This window comes from Leucopleurus acutus (assembly GCF_964270905.1).
Source record: "Leucopleurus acutus genome assembly, chromosome: 10".
Classification (NCBI taxonomy): Eukaryota; Metazoa; Chordata; class Mammalia; order Artiodactyla; family Delphinidae; genus Leucopleurus; species Leucopleurus acutus.
In genome coordinates, this window is record NC_139153.1 from 12394631 (window position 1) to 12419794 (window position 25164).

General features: G+C 41.8%; 1 protein-coding gene across 2 annotated transcripts in view; it reads left to right on the forward strand.

Annotated features, from left to right (window-relative positions):
• SUMF1 (sulfatase modifying factor 1) overlaps positions 1 to 25164 on the forward strand; it is a 118644-nt gene that overhangs the window by 82930 nt on the left and 10550 nt on the right. The gene's annotated exons all lie outside the window — the stretch shown is intronic.

Genomic DNA, 25164 nt, shown 5'->3' on the forward strand with positions numbered 1-25164 from the left:
TGGGTACCTAATTGGGATATTGTATGCTTCTGTTCAGCAGAATTAATGAGGAATGTTGGCCTTTGGAAGCAGAGGGGGAGAAAATGATGTTTATAAATAATGAATGTGTAATATTCCTCCTATCCTTATCTTGTGTTACCATAGTCATCCTTACAATGAAAATCTCACTTCATGGCCCATTAAAGTCCAATGGGAATAAAGTTTTCTAAAAAGTATTCCTCCTCTGAATGAATCCCTGCTGCTTGCCAAATTCTGTTAGCCAGAGATTCTGTTTGTTTTGTTTTTGTCAACGTGGAGTTTGATTGTTCAGTTAGATTGTGTAGCTCTAGACATTTTGGGAAGTGTGTTCTGTTTTGCAAGTGTGCATTGTTGTGGCTGGGAATTGACCAGGAGGCTGTAAGCCCTCCTTGTGTGCCAGCCGTGGTTTGCAGTTTGCACTCTGCTCGTTTTGAAGGACACACATCTGAGCCCTTGCCCATCTCACATGCCACAGGGCACATGCCAACCCTCTGACCTGAAGTGCTGGCAGGTGCCTAATGGCCAGTCCTGCTTTTGCCATTGGGTGACTGGACTTGGGGCTTGGACTTCCGTTTGCCCGTCCTCTAAACCAGCGATCCCCGTCCTTTTTGGCACCAGGGAACGGTTTTATGGAAGACAGTTTTTCCACGGACGGGGTGGGGGGCGGGGGGTGAGGGATGGTTCAGGTGGTGACACGAGAGATGGGGAGCCGAAGATGAAGCTTTGCTCGCTGGCCTGCCGCTCACCTCCTGCCGTGCGGCCCGGTTCCTAACAGGCCGCGGACCGGTATCGGTCTGTGCCCCAGGGGTTGCGGACCCCTGCTCTAAACTCCACATTTGGTTGTTCCTCTTCCCAATAACCCCTCCTCTGGCCTCCCACCACTACATGGATCAATGAATTTTGTACAGCAAAAATGTTAGACCCCTGGGGCTTCCCTGGTGGTGCAGTGGTTAAGAATCCACCTGCTGATGCAGGGGACATGAGTTCGAGCCCTGTCCGGGAAGATCCCACATGCTGCGGAGCAACTAAGCCCGTGTGCCACAACTACTGAGCCTGCGCTCTAGAGCCCGTGAGCCACAACTACTGAGCCCGTGAGCCACAACTACTGAAGCCCGCGCACCTAGAGCCCGTGCTCCACAACAAGAGAAGCCTCCCAATGAGAAGCCCGTGCACCGCAACGAAGAGTAGCCCCCGCTCTCCGCAGCTAGAGAAAAGCCCGTGCACAGCAACAAAGACCCAACGCAGACAAAAAAATAAAAATAAATAAATAAACTTAAAAAAAAATGTTAGACCCCTGCTTAGCCTGTCTCCTAGCCCTCCTCTGCCTATGGCGTGAGCCTGTCCTTGTCTCAGCTGGGCAAGAGACAGTAAATACCACATCATCCTTAGTTGAGATTGCCCCACCCATCGGCAGCCTAATCAGTGGAGCAGGCATACCCAGGATGTGCTAGGAGGAGGAGTTCACTGAGGATTTTTATCTGCCGTAAGGCCTTCATTCACGTATTTTCAATGAGGACAGTTCAGAATAAATCAGTTTGTTGTAGAAGTGACCTGGTATTCAAAATGAAAAAGGCATGAAAGTGTTAAGGAAGTTGATTTAAACTTGATAATAAATTACTGTGGTTGTAAATTATATTTAATAAATCCCAAAGGGAAAGCAGAGCAGTCAAAATCATCAGTCTCTAGAGGCTATGCTTATGAAAAGAATTTTATCTTCTTCTCCCTAGTGGAAGATGAAAATCATTCTAGAGGAAAAGCTAATGTTTATCCATTGCCACTGTTCTTCGTGGTTCTGGAGCAAGGTTGATCATTCAACAACAATAACAAAAAAAACTGTTGAAAAATAGAAGGAATAAGCTTGAATGTATATGGCTCAGATATTTAGATCCTGTGAACACATTTTCAAACACATTATCCAAACACATGCTTCTTGCTTGAAAAGAGTGAATGCTAATTCCAGTTGCTATTTGGAAGGTGGTAAAAATGCTATTCACAATAATATTACCTTCACAATCTCATGTTACATCTCTGGACTCTTCCTGTTCAAATAGAGTGGGACACCCAAATGTACTGTGGCCTCCTCTCTTAGTTTGGAGGATCAGTGGATCTTGGAGGGAAGTGAAAACTTCCAGCTTCTACCCCTGCAGGAACCCTTTCTTTGATACCCATGACAGCTATGGTCCTGCAGCCTCGAGCTTCAAACTTCCTGGGGCCAAGAACGCCCTAAGGTCTGGGGCATCTAGTTGTGTTATCAGATGTTCTCACTGTTTGATGTTCTCCCACGGACAACCAAATATTCCACCCCTGGAGTTTCAGCTCACTGGTACTCCTTCTGCAGTTGGTGGAATACAGAACACAGCTTCTGTCTTGTGCATGAAAGCTTTTCAGATACCTGAAGAGAGTCATAGCCTGTGCCCCCTTGTCTTTCTCTTTCTTGATAAACATCCCCACTCCTTCAGCTGCACCTTGAATAACTTGGTTTCCAATCCAGGGCAACCCAGGTTACGTTCCTCTGAATAATATGAGTGGTTAAAAAAGTCCCATTTTCTAAATGGGCATCTGGAAACGTACACAGCATTCTAGATGTTCCCTGATAGATGCAAATAATAGTGTGGCTGTCCTTTTTCCTCCTTGTGTGTCATCAGGTCCCAGATTGTGGTAGGAGTTAAAGGTTGAGCCAGTGGAATTCAGTAGAGCCACGTTTGGACTTTATTACTGTCACTGTGGTTTACCAGGTGTGTGACCCTGGGCAAGTCATTTAACTACTCTGGGACTCAGGTTTCCCTCTTTCGTAAAGGGGGGTATAGATTCCTACTTCATAGAGTTGTTGTGAGGAACTGAGAGTGTTTGTAGCCACTTAGCACAATGTTTGGCAAATAGCAAGCATACAATACATGGCAGCTTCTGTTTTCAGCGTGAGCGGTTCTGTCCTCCACTGCTGGTTCCTCTCGCTACTATGTGTAGTAGTGGCAGCAGCAACAGGAGAAGCAGCTTGTAGTAGCCAAATAAGACTTCCCTTTCTTCCCCAGCATATTGACTTTAGGCTGGGTCTCCCTAAATATTGTTGTTATGCAGCTGTGTTGTTTTTTTATTTTTTGCGGTACGCGGGCCTCTCACTGCTGTGGCCTCTCCCGCTGCAGAGCACAGGCTCCAGACGCGCAGGCTTAGCGGCCATGGCTCACGGGCCCAGCCGCTCCGCGGCATGTGGGATCTTCCCGGACCGGGGCACGAACCCGTGTCCCCTACATCGGCAGGCAGACTCTCAACCACTGTGCCACCAGGGAAGCCCTGCAGCTGTGTTTTATGCATTTATTTTTTAAAGTAGTTTTCAAACTTCTTTGAATCTTCTCTTTATGTTATGTAGCTGTTTTTTTAAAAAATTGATTTATTTTATTTATTCATTTTTTTTTTTGGCTGTGTTGGGTCTTCATTGCTGCGTACGGGCTTTCTCTAGTTGTGGAGAGCGGGGCTACTCTTCATTGCAGTGCGCGGGCTTCTCACTGCGGTGGCTTCTCTTGTTGCAGAGCACGGGCTCTAGGCACGCAGGCTTCAGTAGTTGTGGCACGTGGGCTCTAGAGCACAGACTCAGTAGTTGTGGCTCATGGGCTCTAGAGCGCAGGCTCAGTAGTTGTGGCGCACGGGTTTAGTTGCTCTCCGGCATGTGGGATCTTCCCGGACCAGGGCTTGAACCTGTGTCCCCTGCATTGGCAGGCAGATTCTTAACCACTGCGCCACCAGGGCAGCCCCATGTAGCTGTGTTTTGAAATGTAATGAGGAGCCTATCTTTTCTGTCCATCAAATTCCATTTTTTTTTTAATGGGTTTCAACCTTCAGAGACTGCTTACAGACCTCATTGTGACTATCAGCTCTATCATTTATGGTAGTGGTTTTCCCTTCCAGCTTCTTATAATCAACCAATTTGGCTGTGGATTTGTCAGTGATACCACGTGAATGGGACGAGGCTCAAGGCAGAGGTCAGCCCCGGGGTCAGGCCGCATTTCCTGAGGACTTATACTGTGTCATGGGGCCGTATCGGCTCTCGGGGATGCAAAGATGCATGAGACGGGCCGGCTGTTAGGGAGCGCATAGTCCAGGGAGAGGGTGGGTAGTGATCAGGTACATCACGATGTGCTGCGGTGAGATTTGCTGCTGATGTGGTTGAGGTACGGCCTCCCTGAGCTCTTTTCTCTGCCGGTTGGAGCCGTGAAGCCTTCTCTGAGGAGGTGCCCTTAGAAAGGACGGCAACAGTTGTGTGCCAGGTCCTTGGCATCCAGACACAGGAAGGACATGGCATGGCCTTGTGAGGAATTCATGGTAAGCAGAGAAAGGGTGTTCATTCCTTTATTTTCCTGCTGCTTTCAGTTTCTTGAAGCCTTGCCTTTTCCATACTTACGGTGAAAGTAAAAGTAAAAGCAGTGAGGGGGGTGTGTGTGTGTTTCTTTAGTTTTGCCGCAGTGTATTTTTCTTCTCCTTATGGGCACAGTCGAGCTGTTTCAAGAATTTCTGTTAGCTAACCAACTAGGGGCTTTGGAGAGTGACTTGTGAATTGCTTTCCTAGTTTGGCATGCCCTGTAAAAGGGCTTTTCTGAGCTGTCTTTTTCACAGTGTAGAGCACTCCTGGGAGGGGGGAGCCATATGCTCTAAGATTGGGATGACAGAAGGTCGGCATAATGGGTTGGGGTTATAACAAAAACGTGACAGGCAAAGAGCAAAGAGTTTGCTAATGTGGTTATTTGCTGTCCTCAGTCAGGTTCTTCCTGCTGCACTGAATAACAGAACCGTGGCCTCGTGATGGAAGCACAGGTCAGCAGCCTGGGTTTCCGTCTGAGATTTAGCTTTAACATGTCAAGGGGCCTTAGGTGAGTCGTCTTGCCCTTGTCTGGCTTACTGCTTCATCTGTAAATTTTGCTGGGGATGTAGCAAGCTGTTCCTAGGGTACAGTAAATCTGGACAGCAGCCCTGGAGTCTCGTGCTGGCCTGGAAAACAGGCAGCGATGGATGAAGAAGCTGGTAGGAACATGGTTAAGAGGACAGGTTTAAAAATGATTCACACCTTGTTCTACATCCTAGTTTTGCCACTGATGGCATGGTGGCCTTGGGAGAAGGGGGTGACATCTTTTGATTTTGTTTCCTCATCTATAAAGTGGGAGTAACGATACAATTTAAGGACATTGGGTTGTTCTGAGAATTCACAAGAGATTCAAGCACATGGCACTGTACCTGCACGGTAAGCACTATGTAAACGAGAGCTGATTACTTTCCAAGCACCCCGCAGTTGGAACATTTCCATTTTGAAAATCCTTTCCCCTTTAGCACATCCTCTTGTTTATTATACCAGATTATGTTATTTTCTTCCATTTGTTTAATAAGCATTTATTGAGCACTTGCTTTGTCCTAGGGGCAGACATAAATGTCACACCATCCTTGCCGACAGAGAGTTTGAGTTTCACAGTCCCTAATTACGGTTCCTTTCTCCCATGATACTAGGAAGGCTTTGCCCCACTGACACTTAGGAAATCAGAACTGAAGCCCAGGTTTTTGGCTTCCTTTCAGAGGTTGTTTATTCCTTCTCTGCATCTCTGTTTACCTGGAAGCGGCCACGGGGAAAGGAGGGTGGGGCTTGCAGAGTCTCTGTCACTTGGGTCCCTTATTTATTTGGGTCCACAGCTGACAGGCCAAGTCTGAGCAGCATTTCTGGACAGAGGCAAGTACTTGCCAAATGGAAGAAGCCTCCATTATGGGTCTGTTGCACAAGGTTTTTCTGTCCTTTCCTGGTGTGGTTTGCAGAATGAATCGACAGCCGGAAGTGCAGGCGCTGTATCCAGAGCCAGAGCCTCTGCATCAGGCGTGGCATCCTGGCTTCCACCTCCGTGGGCCTCCCTTCCCATCTCCTTCCTGCTCTAGGCCTTCCTGGACAGATCGTTTTTCTTGGTGTTGCAGTGACTCCCTCAACACTCCCCCAAGTATCTCAGCCCCTAATCTATGCTTAACATTTTCGGCTAAGGCCTCTGTCTCATCATGCTCGACAGTCAGCAAAGGTCAGTGCATGTGTATATTCTGGCACACAGAATAATTCTCTTCTTTACCATTTTTTCACATACGACAGTCTATAGTTGTAAACACGTTGACCACAGCACTCCTAAACCAGAGGTGGAATCATTGCACACTGTTTGGGAAGAAAAAGTGTGGTCTCTGTCAACCTGGAGACAGTCCCCCAAGCCCTTGTGCACTCTAGCTTTCTAGATGATTACAGTAAAATGTTTGGGTTGCAGAAGAAGAGGTATGCCTCAGACCCTTGTCCACAGCCTGAATTTACCCCAGGGCTGCCCAGTGCTTTTGTGAGGATCCAAGTCAACGTTCTTTATACTTTACATTTATATTTGGGTTTTTTCTCCTTGAAGAACTCAGAGTCGTCTCTGTCTCCCTCCCTCCCTCTTTCTCAGAGGCTCTTCTGTATTTCTCATACCCGCAAAATATTCCTGATTGTGGAAAAGGAGACATGTGGTTTTAGTCTCATTTCTTATGATAATTCAGGGAGTGGAAGAGAGGTTCTCGCTTTGCCCCAGATTTGGAATTTGATTTGCAGAGTCAGCATTAAATCCCAGGTCTTCTGATCTTGAGACTCATACAATATTTACCAGACTCCAGATGTTACTTGAAATACAAAACTTGAAAGGCTACTTACTTCCTTATAGTATCTTACCACAAACTCCATACACTAAGTCAGGAATTTCAGAAAGTGTTATAAATATGAAAGTTAATTTAAGAGATGTGAATTGCTGTGTCATGCAGTGGCTTCTTCCAGAGCAAGGGAGAGCCAGTGAATTATGCCTATGGTTTTTTATATCTTGAGATTTTAAATAAGTTCCTTGTCCTTTTTACCTTCCTTATCTCTTATTTCCACTAAATTGTTCTTTAAAAGTATTGATTCGGCGAGTCAGTTTTTGCGCTGAACATTTAACCTGTTAAATGAATTGTGAAGTAATGTTGCGTCATCTTCCACTTCTATAGCTTCACCTTTCATGCCTTTTCCTATGCCATAGTGTGACTCATTTGTTCTTTCCCTAAGGATCTGGAAATAAAAACATGTTATTGAGAAGAGAAAAATAGAACAGTTCAATCATCTTTTATATCAGGTTATTTCGGGGACTTCTTTCATGTGGATATGTGGACATATTGATGTTATAGGCACATATATATCCACATGTGTGATTTCTATATAAATATATACTTTTATTCTTTCGGCAAAATTTATTGGCAATCTATTGAATACCAGACTTATGTGCTGGGTTCTGGGAATCCCACAGACCTGATCCGCTTGCCCGCGTGTAGCCTGCAGATGTTAAGCAGTCAAGCAAACACACCTCGTTATATATATGTGCTTATGTATTTAACTATATGTGAGGAGGAAGTATAGCATGATGGTTAAACTCAGGCAGTTTTGGAGTCCGACCTGGTTTCCTATCTTAGCCACTTACCAGCTGATTAACCTGGGGCAAGTCACTTAAATTCTCACTCAGCTTCCTCATCTATAAGTGAGGCAATAGTAGTTACCCCTTGTAGAGTTACTGAGAGATTTCAATGAGGTACCACAAAGAAAATGTTTAGTGCAGTGACTGGTATGTGGTAAGCACTTGATAAATCTTAATTGTGGCTACTGTTTTTATGTGTAATGAAAATTCAAACACAATAAGCTAACAAGCTATGAAATGACCCCTCACTCTGAAATCTAACTCATGAAAGACATTTATTCTGGACCTTTTTAGGGATGTGGAAAGGAGATAAGACATCTGGTAACATGCAACTGTAAATAACACTTCTTTCCGTGGACAATCTCTGCTTTATACTCACTAAAAAAAGTGAACACTGCTTCTAACGAAGTGACAGGACTTACAGAATTGGGCACTTAGTGCTTGTCTACTTTTGCAATGTACAAAATAAAATCATGGAAGTGTTCAAGTATTCTTTGCAAAAAAATGTTTAAAAATACTATTTGGTATAAACTAATTGCTTATACTCTCTCATAATTTGCTAATGAGTTGTCACTGAAGAACACAGTAGATTGTGAGTGTAAGAGAATGTAATAAATGAAATCCTCAGGAAGACTAAACTGTTTTTCTTATTTCTCGCAATGCTTTAGAGCCATATCTGGCTTTGCAAGCAGGACTGAACGGTTTCACACCATTATTCTGAGAGATGGAAGTGACTGAACCTGGAGTAGACCTTTCAGAAGATGTAGCTGGTACCCTGTGATCTTGGTGGCTTGGTTTTCATTGACCCAGAAGTCACCTTTCTTTAGGATGATGCTACTATATACCTTGCCTTGTTTAGGATGAAACAAACTGATTTCTCTATACTTTAGAACCAACCCCTCCAGGATTGGATAGACCATGAATATTCTTTTGTGTAGTACATTAGCATATTAAGCTTTCAGAAATTAAAGAACCATCTGCATTATTAGACAACAAATATCATTTAACAGTGTTCACCTATTAGCAGATGATAAGAAAGTTAGCTCTTCGTTGCAGAAATCCAATGTGCTACTTATTTTCTCTTAATAGTTGCTTCTTCTGTGTTTAGATGGACTGGTTTTTAGCACTTAGATATTTCATGGCCTTGTGTTGAAGACTACTGCTTATTTGCTCAATTATTATGGTCTATATCTCTGAAACCATATGTATCTACCGTTGTATAAGTCAGAGTATTAACCATTTTCCTGGACTTTGCTGCTCTTTCTTCTCTCTTTCCTTCCTACCTAGAAGTTTCTACCTAGAAGGTGTAGAAGTTGAGGCCCTTGGCCACCTCATACCCACTAGGATGGCTACTATTTAAAAAAATAGAAAATAACAAGTGTGGGTAAGGATGTGAAGAAATTGGAACCCTTGTGCACTGTTGGTAGGAAAGTAAAATGGTGCAGCTTCTTGGAAAAGCAGCATAGTGGTTCTTCAGAATGTTAAAAATAGAACTCTGATCCAGCAGTGCCACTTCTGGGTATATGCCCAAAAGAATTGAAAGCAGGATCTTATTTTTTAAAATTTATTTTATTTTATATTTTTTTAAATTGGAGCATAGTTGATTTACAATATTGTGTTAGGTTCAGGTGTACAGTAAAGTGATTCAGTTATACATATATATTCTTTTTCAGATTCTTATCCTTTACAGGTTATTATGAAATATTGAGTATAGTTCCCTATGCTATGCAGTAGGTCCTTGTTGATTTTCTATTTTATATATAGTAATATGTATATGTTGATCCCAAACTCCTTATTTATCCCTCCTCCTCTTTTCCACTTTGGTAACCATGAATTTGTTTTCTGTGTCTGTGGGTCTATTTCTGTTTTGTATATAAGTTCATCTGTATCCTTTTTTTTTTTTTTTTTAGTTTCCACACTTAAGTGATATCATACGATGTTTGTCTTTCTCTGTCTGACTTACTTCACTTAGTAGGATAATCTCTAGGTCCATCCACATTGCTGCAAATGGCATTATTTATTCTTTTTTATGGCTGAGTAATATTCCATTGTATATATGTATCACATCTTCTTTATCCATTCATCTGTCAGCGGACATTTAGGTTGCTTCCATGTCTTGTCTATTGTAAATAGTGCCGCAGTGAACATTGGGGTGCATGAATCTTTTCGAATTATGGTTTTCTCTGGATATATGCCCAGGAGTGGGATTGCAGGATCATATGGTAGCTCTGTTTTTAGTTTTTTAAGGAACCTCTGTACTGTTCTCCATAGTGGCTGTACCAATTTACATTTCCACCAACAGTGTAGGAGGGTTCCTTTTTCTCCACACCCTCTCCAGCATTTATTATTTATAGGCTTTTTGATGATGGCCATTCTGACCGATGTGAGGTGATACCTCATTTTAGTTTTGATTTGCATTTCTCTAATGATTAGCGATGTTGAATGTCTTTTCATATGCCTTTTGACCATCTGTATGTCTTCTTTGGAGAAATGTCTATTTAGATCTTCTGCCCACTTTTTGATTGGGTTGGTTGTTTTTTGATATTGAGCTGTATGAGCTGTTTGTATATTTGGGAGGTTAATCTCTTGTCAGTCGCATCATTTGCAGATATTTTTCTCCTATAGGGTGTCTTTTCATTTTGTTTATGTTTTTCTTTGCTGTGCAAAAGCTTTTGAGTTGAATTAGGTCCCGTTTGTTTATTTTTGTTTTTATTCCCATTACTGTAGGAGATGAATCCAAAAAGATCTTGCTGCGATTTATGTCAGAGTGTTCTTCCTGTGTTTTCCTCTAAGAGTTTTATAGTGTCCAGTCTTACATTTAGGTCTTTAATCCATTTTGAGTTTATTTTTGTGTATGGTGTTAGAGAGTGTTCTATTCTCTTTCTTGTATGTGTAGCTGTTCACAGTTTTCCCAGCATCACTTATTGAAGAGCCTGTCTTTTCTCCATTGTATATTCTTGCCTCCTTTGTCACAGATTAATTGCCTATGTAAGTTTGGGTTTATTTCTGGGCTCACTGTCCTGTTCCATTGATCTGTGTGTCTGTTTGTGTGCCAGTACCATACTGTGTTGACTACTGTAGCTTTGTAGTATAGTCTGAAGTCAGGGAGCGTGATTTCTCCAGCTCCATTCTTTCTCAAGATTGTTTTGGCTGTTTAGGGTTTTTGCGTTTCCATACAAATTAAAAACAAAAATTTTATTCTAGTTCTGTGAAAAGTGCCACAACACTTCTGACACTAAATGTATAGGTTTTTTTCCATACCAACAGCCAAGTCCAATTCTCTGGACACCAACTGAGTGTCCTTCGATTCAATTTAGTCTGACAGTAACCACCTGGAGTAAGCACAGACTCCAAGGTTTAAGGGCTCAGTCCCACAAGTCTGCTGCCACTTCACATGCCAGTCCAAGTATTGGGCGCTCTGGTACCCACACTTCTGCCTGAGCTGGCTCCTGAGTCGGGAGTTCCCACAGCTCCCCTCTTTCAGGTTTGATAATTTTCTAGAACAGCTCACAGATCACTTAACTTACTATCACGGGTTTATTATAAAGGATACAAATGAACAACCAGATGAAGAGGTACATAGGGTGGGGTCCAGAAGAGTCCCATGCACAGGAGCTTCTATGCCTGTGAAGTTGGGGTGTACCACCCTGCTGGCATATGGATGTGTTACCATCTCTGAAGCTCTCCAACCTCATTGTTTGGGTTTTTTATGGAAGTTTCATTACATGGGTATAACTGATTAAATCATTGGCCGTTGGCGATTAGCTCCAATTACCGGCCCTTCCCCGTCCCCAGTGATCAGGGAGTGGAGCTGAAAGTTCCACCTCGATAATAATGCCTGGGTCTTTCTGACTGACCAGCTCTCATCCTGAAGCTCTCTAGGGCTCTCCAGCTACCAGTCATCTTATTAGCACACAGAAGCCACTCATCACTCTGGAGAACCAGTACAAAGACCAAATATATATTTCCCATTGTATCACAGGGGGCTCTCCCGTCTTACTCTTCTTTCTAACCTTCTCGCCTCTTTTTTTTTGGTGAATCTCTACTTTGGCCAATAGTCATTACATAGAAGCTTAAGTGCAGGGTGATGATCTACTAGTTCAAATAGTGTTGATATCTACAATCCCAGCCACTATTTAAGGCTCAAATGATAAAGCAGTGAACAGAGCAAAGTCCATGCTGTCAAGGTGTCTGCTTTCTAGTAGGAGAAGGAAAGCAATTTGTAATTTGTCACCAAGTGGTAAGCGCTGGTGTATTTAATTTTTTTAGCACTGTTCTGACACCAAATGTGTGTGTTTTTTCCTGACAGCAAATACGTGTCATTTTTCCACACCAATTCTCCAGCACCAGTTGGATGTCCAGAAATTCAATCCAGTTCTGATACTAACTCTTAGAGTTATCTCAGACACCGCAGATTAAGGGCTCAGTCCTTCAAGACTCGTCCACTTCAGATGCCAGCTGCAAATGGGGTACCCAGGCTAGCCACACTTCTGCCTGGCAGACTGTGAATTTGGGGGTTCACATGACCCCTTCCTCAGGTTTGATAATTTACCAGAACAACTCACAGAACTCAGGAAAGCACTTTACTTATGATTGCTGGTTAATTATAACGTATACAACTCAGGAATAGCCAAAAGAAAGACAATCTTTTCCAAGGGTTTCAGCTCTGTATCAGGAACTGGGGACAAAGACCAGATATTTTTGTTTTGATACCACAGTGAGGAAGAAGGGGGATATATATAGGGTATGAAGAGAGAGAGTGATGGTAGGTGGAGGAGGGTATGATCTTTCAGCCTGTCTGGAAGCTTGTCATTTGACAGAGACACTAAATGGAGTGTGAAGTCTGAGGGAAGAGGCAGAAAGAACTGTAAGTGCAAAGGACAGTGATGTCACGAGGGACCCAAGGAAAGGGATAATGGGAAACAGACCAACATCATGTTGCCTTAGGAAGCATGTCCACACGCAGTCTTGTGTGTACATAAAGACACTTTCTACCGACCTGACATTGTGGCTCATTGAGGTCTCATGGCACCTGTAGTTTATTTTGTAATGAAAGGAAGATGTTGGATTTCCTCCTTATCCCTTTATTTCTGGGGTGTGATTTTTCCTTGGAGGTTTTTGAAAACCATTCCAGTCATACGCAAGGGAAGATGAGACTTGACAAAGTAGGTCTATGAAATGGAACAGTTGCTTCCATGGTATGAGGTTGAGACCCCCAAACCCAGGGGGGTTTGAGCCAGTGAAACCACTGAAGGCATCTGCAGTATCAGTCTAAGTATGGATGTCTGTTTAAATGGTAAGTGTGGCTACTTTAAATGTGTATTTATTCCTAAGTGAAAGAAGCAGATGTCATATGCTAAGAGAAGTACTTTAGGAGAGGCACATCTAACAAGGGGAGTTTTTTCAGCTCTATCCCAAAGCTAATGAATGTCTTTTATTTTTTAACAATGTGAACTCTCGACTCACAGTTTCCCACGGGTTTTAGCCATTTTCTTGCAGTGAGCTTGTGAAATACGGACGGCTTTGTGCTCTTCAAACTGGAACAGTGGAATCATTTATTAAAAGAATATGATACCACTTCAGCTCATAAGGGGCACATGGCCGAGTTGGCTGAGTGTGAGCCTGGAACCATACGGCCTGGGCTTGACTCCTGGCTCCTCCACCTACTAGCTGTGTGTCGTTGGACAGGCAGTTTAACCTTTCTGTTCTTTATTTCTCCATTTGTACTTACTCTTCTTTCTAACCTTCTGAAAGCGGGATCAGGAAGTTTTATAATCCACCATCACTGTGAGTTTGCTCTGGGATGGTGTAAGCATGGCCTGTGAAAGGGGCTTAGAGGTATGACAGCTCCTGTCTGAAGAATGGGTCCCTTGGGCATGGGACTCCTGTTACCTAAGTGCCCCCAAACCAAGTGTTTTTTCAACTTCTTGCCCACATAATCATGACTAGAGGTTTCAAGGAGAAGACAAGAGCAAGTACTATTTAGCTTTGACTTTTGAGCAGATGTAACACCAGCTCTTCATCCTCGGCTAAAGACAGGCCTGTATCCAAAGGCTCTGAGGTTTCTCCCTTGGTCTTCTTTCTGTCATGACTTGTGGGTCCCACGTCTTCCACTTCACTGTCGTTCTTTTTCCTCATTGCCTGCTTCTTCTTGGTATCACTAATGGGGCTAATGATGGGGTGTCCAAACATTCCTAGCCTGTGCTCATGCCTGGCACAGTTGTTAATAGCAGCCGTGTTCACTCCCCAAAGTATCCTTATTTGGACAATAAATTATATAATTGCCCTACCAATAATAGAACCTACATCAAAATATCTTTTTAAAGATGAAAAACATTAAAACAGTACCTGACTCTAATATGTGCTCAGTAAATATTAGCTGCTATTATTAGCTGCTACAACTGGCATCAGTGTTTTTAAATATCCAGTTTTATGTATTATCCCCCAAAGCAAGAATTGTTACTGTAGTCCTTGGGCTGTGAAAGTGACATCTTTTTTTGGAACATGGAGGACCATGGACACTGAGAGCGAGTTAATACAGCTTTGCGAATTCTCTTCCTTTTTACCCTAGATTGGGTGAAACAAGTAGCATGGAGGAAATGACTGTTTTCATTCATTTCTCTAACAGGGTAATCACCATACAGCACATGCTGATTTTACAGAGAAAATACTGCAGGGATTGTTAACTTGGACTGTGTGTTTAATGTGCTTTTCTTTCCAATCTGATCTCTAGTTTCCTTTCTTTGACCTTTCTCTGGGTGTCACCCTCCTTTTTCTCTCCTCATGCAAGGTCTAAAGCTAATTGCAGTCCCTTCTGTTGGACCTTATGCTGGGGGATGAATAAAATTACACATAATTGAAAAAGCTTTATTTGAAATACTGGTTTCAGCTACCCACTCTTAAAATCCCTTGTTATGTTCGACATCAGGTAAACAAAGTGAGTTGGTCAGAGATGCAGCTAGCCTGGAAGAGATTTGAGCTGGACAGGCACAGATGTGGGAGGGACCTTGACTCCTGGCCTTGTCACTTGCTAGCTGGGTGACCTGGGGCTCTCCATTTTTTCTGTGTCTCTGAGTTTCACTATTCCTCATCCCTAAAATGGGGATCATGACACTTCCTGCTTCCCAAGGTTATTGTGAGGATCAAATGAGAGAAGAGGTATTAGCCTGCTCTAAGCAAATGTGGGCAGAGTTCCTTTCTTTAAAAATGGTTGAGGTGATTGAAAAGAGATCCGTTTTAGGAGACACATGAGCAGAGGCTTGAAGGAAGAGATTGAAAAGGCTGCTCCTGTGTGTTTCTGAGCTGCCTGTTGCTATAGTACCTGGTGAGTTAACAAGGGCGCTGTTTTAGCATGCATGAAGTCCTTCAAATGGGCAGCAAGATCATTTTTGTTTAATCCTAAACTTCAGGCTGCCAGAACCATGCCTGTGGGAGCCCAGGTGATAAGATAGCTTGAAGGCTTGACTAGAAGTCAAGTGTGCAGAGAGCCCAGCTTTTAGCCAATCAGGGCGAGGATGACTTAGCTCTCAAGGGAAGATGCACGCTTCTCAGGGTCTGAGAGTGGAGAATGAAATCTGTCCTTTTAAACTCCAAACCTCCTATACGTAAACTTCTAAGGAAACCTTTGACTCCTAGCATTTGGGGGCTCTGGAACAAGATTAGCCAACTCATGGCTAATCTTGTTTCATTTATATTTCCGTCCACTCATTCCCGCTCCCCTTCTCTCCTGGATTATTTGAAGGCAATGCCACTCCTCATATTTTATTTAAAATACCATCATTTAAAAAATTGGTTTACTTTCATTAAAAATAGTTTTATTGTGATATAATTGGCATAAATTGTACATTTCTAAAATGTACAGTTTGATCAGTCTGTATATGTATATATACGTAATTATAAATATATATACTGATCAAAAAATAAATATATAATCACACACATATCCATGAAACCACCATAGTCTAGATAGTGAACATATCCAACACCCCAGAATTTCCTTGTGCCCCTTAGTAATCCCTCCATTTTGCCTTCTCTGCCTCTCACACGCAAGCAACTACTGATCTGCTTCGTGTCATAGTAAATTAGTTTGTAGTTTTTAGAGTTTTAGATAAATGGACTCATACAGTGTGTACTTTTTTTTTTTTTTTTTTTTGGTCTAGCTTCTTTCACAATGGCATAGTCTTTTATTCATTCTACAAATATTATTGTGCTCCTCCTACTAGGTACCATTTTGGAAGCTGCAGGACGTCTTAGGAGGCTATTATAGTAGTCCAGGGGAGAAGTGGTGGTTTGGAGCCAGGGTGGTTACTATGGAGATGGTAGCTGCCACCCATTAGCCATCTGCCTTGGAGGTAGAGCTCATCAGACAAGCTGGATGTTGGGGTGGGAAGAGGGAGGAGCTGAGAATTGCTCCTCAGGCTTCTGGCTTGAGCAAACGGGTAGGGTGTAGTGAAATGGAGGAAGACTCAGTGAGAAATAGGTCTGACCTTCCCCAATTTGATCCTTTACTGGGTGTCCGTTGCTTCTTCAGAGTTACTCTTGTTATCATTTGTTGGTCTTAAGCGGTATCTAATATGCAGATGAAAACAATATTTAAAACACTTGAAGGTATTCACGAGATTTCTGGGTCTTCTCACAAATGTTATTAAAATAAAGGCTAGCTGTCGTTGTCAAATTGAAAATAGTGAATCTCAGTTTTCTCCTCAGGTGTTTGTGGTATCAGTTGTACCAGGCAAGGGAAAGAGAAAGCACAAAGTCAAATAATATTTTCAGACTTTTAAAAGTTTCTTGAGGAGAAGTTCTCTCCACTCTTTACCTGGCCCCCAGAATGTTTTTGTTTGGGTTTTACCATTAAAAATGTTAACGTTTTGCTAAGTCGGATGCTGTGGTGACAGCCTCTGCATGCTGCGACCAGCTATGTGAATTTCATTGTACTATACAATAGTCTGTCTTCCTTCTGCAGTGTTAGTAACAGGTCAGCTATTTTATTAGAACTTAGACTCCTTTTGGGGGTTTTGGCCTTAGAAAAAATGGTTCAAGTTATCACTGTGGTTTTGGAATTTTGGAGGTTACACGCCACCTGGTTTATGGGCACCTTCGGGAAGTCTGAGTTAGTCATGAACTAATAAAGTGTAATAGTAAACAATAATGACTACACATTTATTGTTTATTATTTGCTCAGTGCTTTCTATGCATTCTCTCTTTTAATCCCCACATCATTCCAGTGAGGGGATTTTATATGTGTATGTGTGTGTGTGTATAAATAACCTAAATGTCTTCTTTTCACCTAAAAAGCAATAAACATGCAAACAGGAAACTGTGACCAATACCAAGGAAAAAGATCAGTTAAATAGAAACCGAGTAATCACAGATACTGGATTTAACAAAGACTTAAAAGCAGCTATTATGGTTAAAGGATTAAGGGAAAATATATTCAGAGAATTGATAAAAAATACAATGTGAATCAACAAATCACAGACAAACACAACAGGCAAATGGAAATGATAGAAGAAGAACCAAGTGAAATTTCTAGAATTGGAATTATAATAACGGAAATGAAGAGTTCCCTGGATGAACTTGATAGCAGATTAGAAATGGTAGGAGGCAGAATTAGTGAACTTGAAGGTAAATCAAGAGAAAATTTCCAAACCAAAGAACAGAGAGGAAAAAAAACTGGAGACAGATCAACAGAGGCCTGTGTGACAGTATCAAACATTTCAACATAATTTCAACACATGTGTAATAGGAGTCCCAGATGGAGAGGGGAGAGAGAAAGGGACAAAACATTTTTGCAGAAATGATCTAAATACTTACCAAACTTGATGAAAATTATCTACAGTTCCAAGAAATTCAGTGAACTTCAACTAGGATAAACACAAATGAGAAATATACCTAGACATGTCATAGTCCCAGTGCTGAAAGACAAAGAGAAAATCTTGAAAACAGCAAGAGAAAAGCACTTTATCACATACAGGACAACAATGATGTGATTAATGACTGCTTTCTCATCAGAAACAGTGGAAGTCAGAAAATGGTGGAATGATACAGTCAAAGGGCTGGAAAAAAACAACTATCAGCTAAGACTTCTATATGTAGCAAAACTATCGTTTAAAAATGAATGTGAAGGAAGTCTGACTTGATTCTGGGAAAATGGAGTAGACATACATTTCCCTCTTCTTCTCGCTAAATACAATTAAAACTCCGGATGCTACCTAGAAAAGGAACATAAGTCCCTGAAGAGCGAAAAGAAGGCAGAGTAGCTGGAGACCTTCGGACCCCAGGAATGACATGGTGGTGAGTTCCATGGATTTTCTTTTGGCCTCATATATCCCAGACTTGGAGCTGAAGAAGCCAGCAAATGCCTGGGAATGTAAACCAAAAAAGTCCCAAGAAAAGCCTGCTCTCTCTAGCCAAAGGGGAAATAGGAAATGGACAGTCTAGCAATACTGAAAACTTCTAGTCAGTAAACCACCCTACTCCATCTAAGCATGACAGAAAAAAACTGTGTTTTCTCACGCCTGCAAAGGCCAGCGTGGGGAGCCTATACTTGCACCCTCGTGAGGCTGTATTGAGGTGACATAATACCTCTGCCAGGGTGGTGTCAGAGAAGGCCAGGTGGGGTGCCAGGCCTTTCATAGTTGCCTGGCAGTAATGAGGCCACCCCTCTCCATGGTGTAAGTGGCTACCATGTGGGGAGCCGAAACTCTCACCTTCTCTAGTAATGAGCATCCCTCATGAGGTGTCAGTGGAGGCTGAGTGGGGAACCCAGACTTCTGCTTCCACCTGGCAGTAACGAGATGGCTCCCTCCCTTCCCCTGCCAATGTGGCGTCAAAGAAAGCCAGGGGAACAGAATATTTAAATAAGAGCCAGAGTCTTGTAATATAAACATTATCCAGGTTTCAAGTGAATAATGACTTGTCATATCAAGAACCAGGGAGACACCAAACGAGATGAAAAAAAGACAATCGATACTAACACTAATGACAGAGATGTTAGAATTACCCATTTAGCTAAAGATTTTAAAGCAGCCATGATAAAAATACTTAAGTGAGCAATTATGAACATTCTTGAGACAATTGAAAACAGAGAATAAAAACTTCAGAAAAGGGCTTCCCTGGTGGCGCAGTGGTTGAGAGTCCGCCTGCCAATGCAGGGGACATGGGTTCGTGCCCCGGTCCGGGAGGATCCCACGTGCTGCGGAGCGGCTGGGCCCGTGAGCCATGGCCGCTGGGCCTGCGCGTTCGGAGCCTGTGCTCTGCAACGGGAGAGGCCACAGCGGTGAGAGGCCCGCGTACTGAGCAAAGAAAAAAAAAAAAAACTTCAGAAAAGAAATAGAGAGTATAAATGGGAACTAAGGGCAAATTTTAGAACTGAAAAATAGAATAACCAAAATAAAGCTTTGTGAATTGGTTCAGCAGCATAATAGAAGGGACAGAGGGGGAAAAAAATCAGAGGGGGAAAGAAAACAGAAACAAATTATTCAATCTGAATGATGGAGAGAAAATAGAAAATGAATGAATGAATGAATGACGCCTCAGGGACCTTTGTGACTGTAAAAAGATCATCTAACATTTTTTTTCTTATTTTATTTTTTAAACTTAAAAATTTTTTTAACATCTTTATTGGAGTATAATTGCTTTACAATGGTATGTTAGTTTCTGCTTTATAACAAAGTGAATCAGCTATACATATACATATATCCCCAAATCTCCTCCCTCTTGCATCTCCCTCCCACCCTCCCTATCCTACCCCTCTAGGTGGTCATTTGTGTCGTGGGAGTCTCAGCGGAGAGGGCCAAGAGCATGGGGCTGAAAGAGTACTCAAAGAAATAATGGCTGACAACTTCCCAAATTTGGGAGGAGATTAAACCTGTAGTCAAGAGGCTAAGTGAACCTGAAATAGGATCATCCCAAAGAAACCCATACCAAGACATATCATAATTAAACTTCTGAAAACAGGAGACAGAGAGAAATCTTGAAAGCAGCCAGAGAAAACTGATACCTTATCTATAGGGGAAAGGCCAGTGTGAATGATAGTGGGTTTCTCATCAGAGACCCTAATAAAGGGCAGAAGAAATGGCATGATACTTTTCCCCTGTATTCCCTATGGGCATGATATTTTTTAAGTGTTGAAAGAACTGCCAACCCAGAATGCTTCATCTAGTGAAATGTCTTTTACGAATAGGAGGAAATCAAGACATTTTCAAATGAAAGAAAACTGGAGAATTTGTCACCAGCAGACCTATCCTAAATGAATGTCTAAAGGAAGTTCACTAAACAGAAAGGAAATGATTAAAGAAAGAACCTTTGAACATCAGGATGGAAGAAGGAACATAGTAAGGAGAAATACGGGTGCATACAGTAGGCTGTCCTTCTCTCGAGATTTTTAGGTTTTGTTTGATGGTTGAAGCAGAAATTACAACGTTGATGTGTTTCTAAATGTATTTAGAGGAAGTTTTTTAATGCAATTATAAACAGGGGATGCTAGAGGGTTGTGAAGGGAGGTAAATTTTCTATACTTCACTGGAATTGGCAAAATAATACCAGTAGACATATCTTATCACAGTTATATGTATATATATAAATGTAAATATATATAAAATATTTTAAATATATATAAACATAATATTATATATATAACTATATAAAATATATCCACATGTTTTAATAAAAATATAAAATGTGTTTTATATATTTAATATTTATATATTAATATATAATATATATTTGTTATATATTTATAAATATATTGTGTATGTATTTTTATATATATAAAACTGTGATAAAGCATTATAGGTAAATAAAAATGAATTTCTTTAAAAAAATGTTCAGGTAACCCACAGGAAGGCAGAAAAAAGAAAACAAAAAAAAAAATAGAGAACAGACAAAAACCAAAACATAAAATGACAGTCTTAAGTGCTTAGATATCAATAATTTCATTAAAAGCTCAATGGTCTAAATACATCAGTTAAAAGACATTGGCAGAGTGGATTAAAAACATAACTAACTGTATATGGTCTACAACAAACTCACTTAAAGTATAATGATAAATAGGTTGAAAACAAAATGATGGGAAAAGATGTTTTAGGTAAACATTAATCAGAAAAAAGCAGGAATGGCTGTATTAATGTCATATAAAGTAGACTTCAAAGCAAAGAAAATCACCAGAGTCAGAGAAGGACATTGTGTAATGATAAAATGGTTAATCTACCAAGAGGACATAGTAATACTAAATATGTATGCCCCAATGAAAAGAGCTGAAACATATGAAACAAAAACTAATAAAATTGAAAGGAGAAATAGACTAACCTGCAATTGTAGGTGGAGACTATAATGCTCCTTTCAACAATTGATGGTACAATTATATAGAAAATCAGCAAGGATATAGAAGAACTCAACAATATCATCAACCAATGAGATCTAATTGACATTTGTAGAACAATCTACCCTACAACAGCAGAATACCCCTTCTTTTCAAGTACTCATGGAACATATACCAAGATAGACCGTATCCTGCACCATCAAATAAACCTCAACAAATTTTGAAAAATTGAAGTCACACAGAGTGTGTTCTCCAACTGCAGTGGAATCAAACTAGAAATCAGTAACAGAAATAAAATAGGAAAATGTCCAACACTTGGACAATAAACACACTTCTAAATAATCCATGGGTCAAACCATACACTGAAGTGAATGAAAATGAGCACATAGGGACGAGTGCATGCCTGACCCGTGTGGGGTGAGGCACCCTCCTGTGCCCCAGGGCCAGATGCTCACACCAGGTAATCAACTCCCCACTGGGGCACAACGTATAAGAAAATCAGAATAAATGCTTGATTCCATGTCATTTTCTAAGTGAAAGTGACAGTACAATATACTCATACAGAAGTGCCTCGTTCTTATTAACAGCTGCTTAGTATTCCTCACTATGGATGTCATCACACATGGTTTAAAAGAAGTGCTTTTTGTCCCTTTGCTGACTGATGAAAATTTGTCAGACGCTCTGTTCCCTCTTGCTGTCCTTGTTGTTGTATTACATATGACACGGAGGGAAAGGGAAGCGTATCTCTTGACTACATAAAATGTTGTTGTTTATGCTCCTGTGAAGAACGACCTGGCCAGCCCCAGCACATTGGTCAGCCCTCTTCCTGCAGGCTTACTCCTCATTCAACAAGCCAGTCTTGCTGAGGAGTGGTTCTGTGGCATCTACTGTGGATTTGTTTCATCACTAAGGACTTCTGTGCCTTCCGAGGTGTTTTAGATGAGGCTCTATTCCCCTGCACTAGCACTCGGAGCATTACTCCTTCAGCTCTTGTCCTGAGAACTTGAGATGCACCTTGCTTAGCCTTTTGAGATTATTGGGGCTAACATTTAGAAACCTGCTTTTAAATTTTTTTTTCTTGCTGTCCTTGCAATCATCCAAGCATTAGAGACCTGTTCGTATTTTGCTGTCTGGGAGTAGAGCAGTTATGGGTAGTAGTCCCTTTGGAGACAACATTCACATGGGTTCTTGTCTGTTTCTGATCAGGGTCTCTGTGTTCAGCGTGTATTTTTACTTAGATTCTTGAGTACTGGTGGTGCAGGTTGTGTGGCACGGCAGCCTCTCTTCTTGCCGAGTATATAGGCAGAGAGGTGAGGTATTGACACTACCGTCGGTAGCTTCTCAAGTTGTTTTATTTTTTATTTATTTATTTATTTTTTTGCGGTACGCAGGCCTCTAACTGTCGTGGCCTCTCCCGTTGCGGAGCACAGGCTCCGGACGTGCAGGCTCAGCGGCCATGGCTCACGGGCCCAGCTGCTCCGCAGCACGTGGGATCTTCCTGGACCGGGGCACGAGCTTGCGTCCCCTGCATCGGCAGGCGGACTCTCAACCACTGTGCCACCAGGGAAGCCCTCTCAAGTTGTTTTAACCTGCAGTAACAAACTTGATCATGAGAGACAACGTTAATTTTGATTTATCGATCCTTTCCTTAATGAAAAGAAATGGAGACATTTCCCCCTTATGTTAGTTTCCTAGGGCTTCCATAACAAATGACCACAAACTTGGTGGCTTGAAACAACAGAAATTTATTCTTTTAGTTCTGGAGGCTAGAAGTCTGAGACCAAGGTCCTGGCTGGGCCATACTCACTTCAGAGTTTCTAGAATCCTTCCTTGTCTCGTCTTAGCTTCTGGCAGTTCCCCGGAATCCTTGGCATTCTTTGACTTGTAGCTGCATCACTCCAGTCTCTGCGTCCATCTTTCCATGGCCTTCTCTGTGTCCTCTCCTCCTGTTATAAGGACACCAGTCATTGGATTTAGGGCTCACCCTAATCCAGTATGACCTCATCTTAACTAATACAGAAAATTACAAATCTGCAAAGCTCCTATTTCCAAATAAGGTCACATTCTGAGGCTCTGAGTGAACATGAATTTGGGGGACACTATTCAACCCACTACACACTCCGAGTAATTTTTCTGGGTTTTTTTTTTGCAAAGTGGTAAGCATTTCAAACAGATGTAGCTGATCCTACATCATGTTGTCTTCTGGCAAGAATAGTTTTATTTATAAGGACCAGATGAGCAGCCACCTAGAGGACTGTGTTAACTGCTGTGGTCATATCAGCCCGGGATGACTCTCATGAGTGCTTGTGTCACTTTGATGAGTATCACTTTTATTGGTTGTAGACTTCCTTCATTGGAGATGGTGGTGAAAGGGAACTGTTCTGTTCTCCTTCCTGCTGGCAAATCAGCTCCTTTTTCTTGTTCTTGGATCTAACTTGACAAAAGAATTTAATCTTGCATGATAGCAGATACTGTAATCAGCATTTAAACTGTCATTTTTTCCATTGTAACCCAGCATGCAGAGACCCCCCTGAAGCAGTGTAACGCAAGGATCCCCAAGCAAGAAATTTAATGTAGGAGAGAGCAGCCATTCTACGGGATAGCTACACAGCTTTAAATGCTTTCATTTCTGCTTCAGTGAATTCTTGGTGATTATGCTGCTTTTATAGAATGATAAACTCACCCAGCAGATTCTGTTGTAATGGCTGTCAGATTCCAGTTACTCCTGGGAAGGATGCTGTTTTGTGAAGTCATTATTTTCACATGTAGCTCCTCTCAATTATAGCTTGCCCATTTCTAATCAATAAAAGTTTGTTAATGTAACATAAAACATTGAAGGCCATGGAAATACTGTGGCCTTGCAGTGGAATGAAAAATAACCAGTGGCTTGGTCTTTGACAGCTTTTAAGTACCTGGCTTAGAAGAAAACATGAACTTGTGCCCACAAGTTGACATTTGCGAGTCAGTGTGTTAGCCATGCTTGGAGAAAACATGGTTCTTTTAACTTCTGCCACTGATGTCTAGGCCTTTGACAAGCAAAAGGAAAACTAAGATAGGAGGCTCTGTTCAACCTTCTCTTATTTTCAGTAAGCAAAGAACAGGCAGCTGTATGATTAGTTGACTTCTTGCATAACAAAGGAAAAGCAAAAAATTCTTATCCCCCTCAGACTTCCCAGATGTGGCTCTGGTTTGTAGGAGTTTACTGGTAACTCTCAAATACTCTTTGCATGGCTTACCTGATGATGAGGCTTTTGTCCTGGCAGCTTTACGGTGTTCATTTGCATTGCACATTTATCCAGAGCCCTCTCTAGAAGTAATAGTCTTACCTCTTGGCTGGCTTTTTCTGCCTCCAGTTCTCATTGCAGTGGTAGCCACTGTTCCTTCTTTTTTTTTTTTTTTGGCCTACGTTGGGTTTTCGTTGCTGTGTGCGGGCTTCCTCTAGTTGCAGTGAGTGGGGGCTACTCTTTGTTGAGGTGCGTGGGCTTCTCATTGTGGTGGCTTCTCTTGTTGCAGAGCACGGGCTCTCGGCGCACAGGTTTCAGTAGTTGTAGCACGCGGGCTCAGTAGCTGTGGCACATGGGCCCTAAAGCGCATGGGCTTCAGTAATCGCGGCGCATGGGCTCAGTAGTTGTGGCTCAAGGGCTCTAGAGTGCAAGCTCAATAGCTGTGGCGCACAGGCTTAGTTGCTCCGCGGCATGTGTGATCTTCCTGGACCAGGGCTCGAACCTGTGTCCCCTGCATTGGCAGGCGGATTCTTAATGACTGAGCCACCAGGAAAGTCTCGCCACTGTTCCTTCTTGCTTTCTTTTAGGCCTTGCCCAATTTCCTATACTCTTGGTCTCTAAACTCTTGAGCCAGGCTGCCTTGGTGTGAATCCTCATTCTCGCATTTGCTTAATCTCAGAAGTTGTTACAGAAATTACATGAGTTAATATTTGCAGAATACTTAGAACCCTACTTGGTTCATAATAAATACTGTATAAATCTTTTTGAAAAAGATAAACTATGTTCTATATCTTGATTGTGGTGGTGGTTATACACTTGTCAAAACTCATCAGAAGTGTGCATTTAAAAGTTTTAAAAGTATAAAAGTTTACTGTATATAAAGTATACCTCAGTAAACCTGACCTAAAATTTTTTTAAAGGTAAAAAGCATATCCGTTTATTCAGTCAGCAAAGGGTTTATTAGGTGTTGCACAGTAGGATTTTAAAAACATAATTCAAAGAGGCTTGCCAGTCTAGTTGAGCTGGCCGGTTATAATGCAGGATAAATTTGCCCATCAGTGTGAGAAGGTGATGTAAGAGGTGCTGCAAAGCAGCTTATTAGTCATCTAGGTAGGAAACACTGTAGGGG